This window comes from Grampus griseus (assembly GCF_964374135.1).
Source record: "Grampus griseus genome assembly, chromosome: 17".
Taxonomy (NCBI): Eukaryota; Metazoa; Chordata; class Mammalia; order Artiodactyla; family Delphinidae; genus Grampus; species Grampus griseus.
Genome location: NC_139011.1, coordinates 11,964,828 through 11,971,428, shown reverse-complemented (window position 1 = coordinate 11,971,428; position 6,601 = coordinate 11,964,828).

The following is a 6,601-nucleotide window of genomic DNA, read 5'->3' as shown; positions in this document are numbered from 1 at the left end:
ACTTCTTTCATCTTTGTGGATTGATTCTCTTGTAGCTCCTAAAACATTCATGCCTTTCATAAATATTTTTTGACTGAAGGTTGTATATATTTAACTGGGGCTCATAAATATGCCTTTAAGTTTCTTTTTCTTCAGTGTTCTGATTCTTCCTGATATTTTTGATTTCCCATCACCCTTCTGAGCTCCTAAGTTAAAGTAAGTTTGCATATATACTCATATATTTCATAGATGTACTTCTTTATCAGAAGGAACCCTGAGCTGGAGTTAGGAGGCCTTGATTCAAATCACTGCTACTAACTACACTTGTGATGGGTCAGGGTAATTCCCCATCTACATGATGAGAGTTGCAGAAGTGTGGGAGACTGTGTTCTCCATGAAATGCCTGCATAGTGCCCAAGAAATGGGGGTCCATTTTCCATAGCATGTGTTCCAGGTACAATATGCTATGATCAAGGGATGTAACCTGTCCCTTATTGCACTTCATTCCTGAATCTTTTTCCTCCATTCTCTTCTCCATTTTTTTCTCCTTCCTCTTTCTCTTGCTATCTTGGAGAGATCACTCAGTGGTGGAGCCAGGATGATCGATATGCCAGGGCAGCTGAACTGTCAGCTCATCAGGAATTGCCCAGATTGTGGACCATTCATTACATCACTGGACATCTACTGAGTATCTAAAATTTGCCAGGTACTACACTCAGTAGGTGCTTTTTAAACCTAATTTTTACCGTGCTATTTTCCTTATCATACAAAAAACACAGGTATATTGAGTCTTTTCTGAAAATACCAAAAAAGAGATAATAAGAAGAAATCATTTATAGCCCCACTTTCTAGAGTTTACCACTATGAATCGTTGAATGTATGTTTTTTCTACGGTTTTTGCTATGTAAGAATACAGTTTTAAAAGGGGAGTTAATATGAAATTACATTGTACATCTTGATTTTTCACATTAATTTTCACATTAATAATCCATTGACTTCATTTCACTTCCTCTTTACTTCTGGCTGTTGGATTGGAAGAGGTGATCTTTCCTGTGTGTGATGTAAATTCACTGCAGGATGTGCATAGCAGAAAAACACTACCACTACAAGAGTCCACTCCAATGGACTATAAACTCCAATTTGGCAAAAAGGAGATGAAGGCATAGATGATGTCCCAAAAGGCCCTTTTACTATAAATGATTTCCTGGAAACACCATGGTCAAGTCAAAATCTTTTTGTGAGTGAGAAAAAAATTACAAGACTGAGCAGATGCAAGAGTGAAACTCATCTGTGTCAATGTGTGTTGGCCCAAGTAGGACACACATGCAAACATACTGCCCTTTTACTAACAGATCATCGTTTCAGATGCAAAATAAACAGCTGAAGGATTTCTCAAATGTTCTTCCTCAATAAGATAGGAAATAGCCTGCTCATACAAAATACCCTAGTCCAGTCCTAATCTAGCACACATTATTATTATTATTTACAATTAATGTGCCATGTACTGTGAATTATTTATTATTATTATTATTATTTTGCGGCACGCGGGCCTCTCACTGCTGTGGCCTCTCCGGTTGCGGAGCACAGGCTCCGGACGCGCAGGCTCAGTGGCCATGGCCCATGGGCCCAGCCACTCCGCGGCACGTGGGATCTTCCTGGACCGGGGCACGAACCCACGTCCCCTGCATCGGCAGGCGGACTCTCAACCGCTGCGCCACCAGGGAAGCCCACTGTGAATTATTTAACCATGATTTTACTTAAAAAGTTCTATACAGCAGAAAGTCAAGTTCATAAAGATTAAAGGATTTACCCCCAATCAAATAGCTAGTTAATAACCGGTCCAGGAGGCAAACTAAAGCTGCCTGACTTTAAATCTGGAGTTCTGAGACTACCACATGCTGCTGCCTCTCCCGTGTGAAAAGGACACAAACTATATTGAATGAATAAATGAATCAAATATAGTATGGATCTTAATAAATGTTAACTGACTGGGAACCACAATCCTCTCACCAAATTTGATTCTCCACACCAAATGAGATAGTAAATTACATGTAATGAACTTACTGGACAAACTACATTTCCTAGTGTTTGAGACCAGCTGAGGTCTCCTGGGGACAGCTATGAGAGTGAGGGGTAAACCGCTGGAGGCAATGCACTGTCAGCATTGCCTCTGAGTTATCATCACGGCATCAAGCCAGCGAGCCCTCCTTCCCAATCATTGCTGTCCAGCACTCAGCTGAAACCAAGACACCAGGATTTGGTACAGCACTGCTGCTTGGGGCGTCTTGACTCTGTATCTCTGGACCCATTTACTTAACTTAAAAATGACAAGATTGGTTCAAAGATGGCAGAATAGGGGTTTTCTGAGGTTCTTTGCCTTTTCCTGACTCCCAGTATAAACAACAAAGAAACAAAGATTATCATACTAAGTGAAGTTAAGTCAAGCAGAGAAAGACAAATATCATATGATGTCACTCATATGTGGAATCTAATTAAAAAAATGATACAAATGAACTTATTCACAAAACAGAAAGACTTACAGATATTGAAAACAAACTTATAGTTACCACAGGGGAAACATTGTGGGGAGGGATAAATCAGGAGTTTGGGATTAATGTATACACACTATTATATATAAGATAGATAACCAAAAAAGACCTACTGTATAGCACAGGGAACTCAATATTCTGTGATAACCTGTATGAGAAAAGCATCTGAAAAAGAATGAATATATGTATATGTATAACTGAATCACTTTGCTGTACACCTGAAACTAACAAACATTGTAAATCAACTATACTCCAATAAAATTAAAAAAAAAAAAGAATATGAGTAAAGGCTTCAGTGAAACTAACAGAGTGCTGGAGGTCAACCTTACAATGGCCAAACATGGTGATGTCTGGGCTAAGGAAAGGAAGGAACATTATATCTTGACCTTGAACAGAATGACAATTACACAAAAAGCAACTGCCAATATTCCAAAAGGCCCATTCCATGAGCTTTTGAATGAGTCACAGAAGTAGGGTCATGGAAAGATCTAAGGAGAGGTGACACATGTCTCTCTGGAGATCAGTTGAACTTCTCAGAATAGTATGAAAGAGAAACCAAGCCAACAAGCCATTTCTATCGTCCACAATCCTCCTGGCCAACTAAGACAGATGATGCATTTCTGTTTTTTCAATACCTACCATAATGTCTTGCTCATAGTAGCTTTAATAATCTAAAGGAATAAAAGGCTTAAGTGTGAGGGATAGTGTTGAAGAACCCACAAGAATACTTTAAACTTTGTGCTGGGTTTGAACCTCTGGCTTTAACTTACCATGTAATGCTGTGAGGTTCTTCTGAGTCCCTGTCTAGGAAGCACCGTCAGGGATATGAAATGGGAAGAGTATGAGGTCATTCCTTGGTTCTAACATCCAGAGCCTGTGTTTTTTTCACAGGGTGTCTGAGGTAGCTGATCTCCTGTCTAACCCCCAGTTGTATCTGTAGGCTTTGTAGAGAATGAACGTAGATACTGAATCCACCTCCTAGTCAACAGGAGAATGAGGCCTGGTGATGCCAACCCCTCTCTGACACCTCACTATGTAACTGTCTTAAAGACCCCGAGGCCCTGGAGGAGGAAGACCTGGTGCAACCCAGGCCTCCCCAGGGCTGAGTCTCATCGAGCCCCTGAGATGACTGTCTCTGAGCCCAGGGATGCCTGGATCACGTTGTCATTAGCTCTAGTGAGATGTTCTAGAAAACCTATGGGAGACAAGATGCCTTTAGGTATTGGCCACTGTGATGATTTCTAGAAAATTGGACACCAGGACCATGGGGGCTTGCTTCTCCTCAATTGATTCTTTTTGTCCATGAGCTGGTGGGAGGATACTCTGCTTCAACTTCATCTCTGGGCGTCCTCCAGTCTGTATCCTGACCCCTCATAGTCTCTCTTCTGATGGTGGCTTAAGGGACCATTCTTTCCAGGGATCAAAACTTTACAGTAACAATAGCTAACTTTCCTTGACTATTTCCCAGGAGCTCTGAGAAGGGCTTTACATGCATTATAACATTTAACTCTACAAGGAAGATAATTTTTTTTTCTTGGGACAAATGAGACACAGAGAGCCTAAATAACTTGCCCAAGGTCACAAAGCTAGTGAGTCCTAGAGCTAAGAAATAAACCCAGATCAATCTGGTTTTACAACCTTAACCTGTACTCTCTTTATCCTGAATAACTCTGATGGTGAATCTTCAGAAATTTACATAAGGATTTGGGGGTTCAGCTGTGCCTTCCCAGCACCACTGGAGTCAGGGGACATGGCCTTGAACTCTATGTTCTCTTCATAATAAATTAATAAATATGTGATTATAAAATAATAAATATGTGATTTGGAGATTTCTTTCTTCCTTCCTTTCTTTCTTGCTTTGTTTCTTTTCTTTCTTTGTTTCTTTCTTTCTTTCCCCTTCCTTCCTTCCTTCCTTTCTTCCTTCCCTCCCTTTTCTTTCGAGTTTCTTTATCTCTAAATCACAGCCAGGGGCATGGTAGGGTCCTCCCATGTGGTTGTTGTGGGAATTAAATGAAAGGATAAATGTGAATAGAGTCCTCCAGAGGGTCAAAATTCAGAGGGGGAGACAAAACCCCACATAGCTGGTTCTTTAAAACAACAGGCTAATAGCAACACAAAAGGACACATGTTTCCTGGAACTGACAAGTTTCTCTTTACTGTATTAATGGAGACAGTGACCCTGATCATGTCAGTGGTTTTTAGGGTGCCCTTGGTGATGTGTGGATCTACGAATTGGATATTGCAACTGGACTTTGGCTGTTCAAAGATGACAATGGCTGGGTTGGCTGGAAGAAGTCTTTCTGCATTGCCCATGAGGTTGAACTTCTTACCTAATGTGATCAAAACTTGGGAGGAAAGCACTTGCTGGATTCACATATTAGTGGATACCCAAAAGACAAAGAAAAATGTTTATTACATAGTGGGTTAGGGAAAATGATTGGAGGAGGATGAAAGAGAAAGGAAGATCTAGGAAGAAAGAGGAGAGAGAAAAGAATATGGAGGGACTGAAAGAAGAGAAAAAAATTTGAGACAAGAGGAAATGACTGAAGGAAAGTCTGAAAATATATAAAAGGGAGAGAGAGAGAAAGGGAGGGAGAGAGAAAGAGAGAGAGGAGAGGGAGAAGGGGGGAAGAAAGAAAAAGGGAGAGGTAAGAAGAGAGGGGAAAGGGAGGGAAATGAGAAGGGAGGGACACTGAGAAAGAAGAAAAGGGAGATAATGAAAAGATACCATTTTAAAGAAACTATTGTGTGCTAAACTCTATACTAACTGCTAGATGGGGGGATGTTCTTTAGCTGTGGTGGAGCCTTCTTGAAGTCCCAGAAGGTTACAATTGAACAGAGGTACAGAATCCTTATCTTTCTCTTAACACCTTGAACCTTGAACTTCATGCTGACCCCAACTTTATGCATATTCAGGTGATTCATTTCTGAACCCAAATGTTTGAAGAGCATTGAATCTGCTGAATTCTCCTTTATCAACTCTCTCCCTTTCCTCTTCATTACTTACTTATTTAATAATATTTATTGAACACTATCTAGGGGCCAGGTTCTATTCTAATTGTTTTAATAACTTCTTCTGAGACTTCTGAGATGTGTTCATTCTTATGTGTGTGTGTACCATTATCATCAGCATCAATATCTTCACCATTACCATTATTTCCTCATAACCTTTTACGTGCAATCCTCCCCTGAGACTTTGCAAATGATCTTCACGTCAGTTATCACATTTTGTGCTCCCAGTACTCCTGAGGAGACAGAGGTTACTCTCTCCGCCCTGAAGATAGGAGAACTAAGGCTCAGAAAAGGTAAATGACTTACTCCAGGCCATGTCATTCATCAGTAACAGACCTGAGACTATAACTCATCCTGATTCCTCATCCAGGGCTCTTCCCACTGTAAGCCTGGGAGGTCAGTGCTGCTAATGTAAACTGAAAAGGGTAAATACTGTATACTGCTAAGAGATGATAGTGCATAGTGGTTGAGAGCAGACCTGCATTCAAATCTCCATCACTTCTTAGTTGTTTGACCTTGGACAATCACCTATCATCCCTGAGTCTCAGTTTGCTCATGTGCAACTTGGGAGTTCTAATAATATCAACCTTCCTGGATTGCTGGAAGGATTAAATAAGGTAATATGTGGAAAGTGCTTGCACAAGTGCCTGATACAGAATAGGTGCTCAATAAAAGTTAGTTATTATTGTTGTGGACACTGTCACTCTTTGTTTTGGACAACGAGGTGTGGCAGAGAGGGTAGCTCAGGGCACACACATGGTGGTGTCCTCAAGGATCCCACTGACTGAAGACTCCTTTGCCTGACACTTACCCTACTGGGCACCAACCACGAGCTCTAAGGATAGCCATTGCTTATGCCAGCCAAGGGGGATTAGCTGACACTTGACATTGTGAAATGGGGCTTCACCCATGCCAGTTACAACTTCCTGGGGTCATGTGCCATTAGGTCAGCACTCTTGAAGGTCTTTTCTTTCCTGAGGACCTGGGATTCAGCAGCCCAGGGGAAATGGCTCAAATGTAATGTGCCTGTTTGTGTGCTAGGTGAAAACATGTTGGAGATG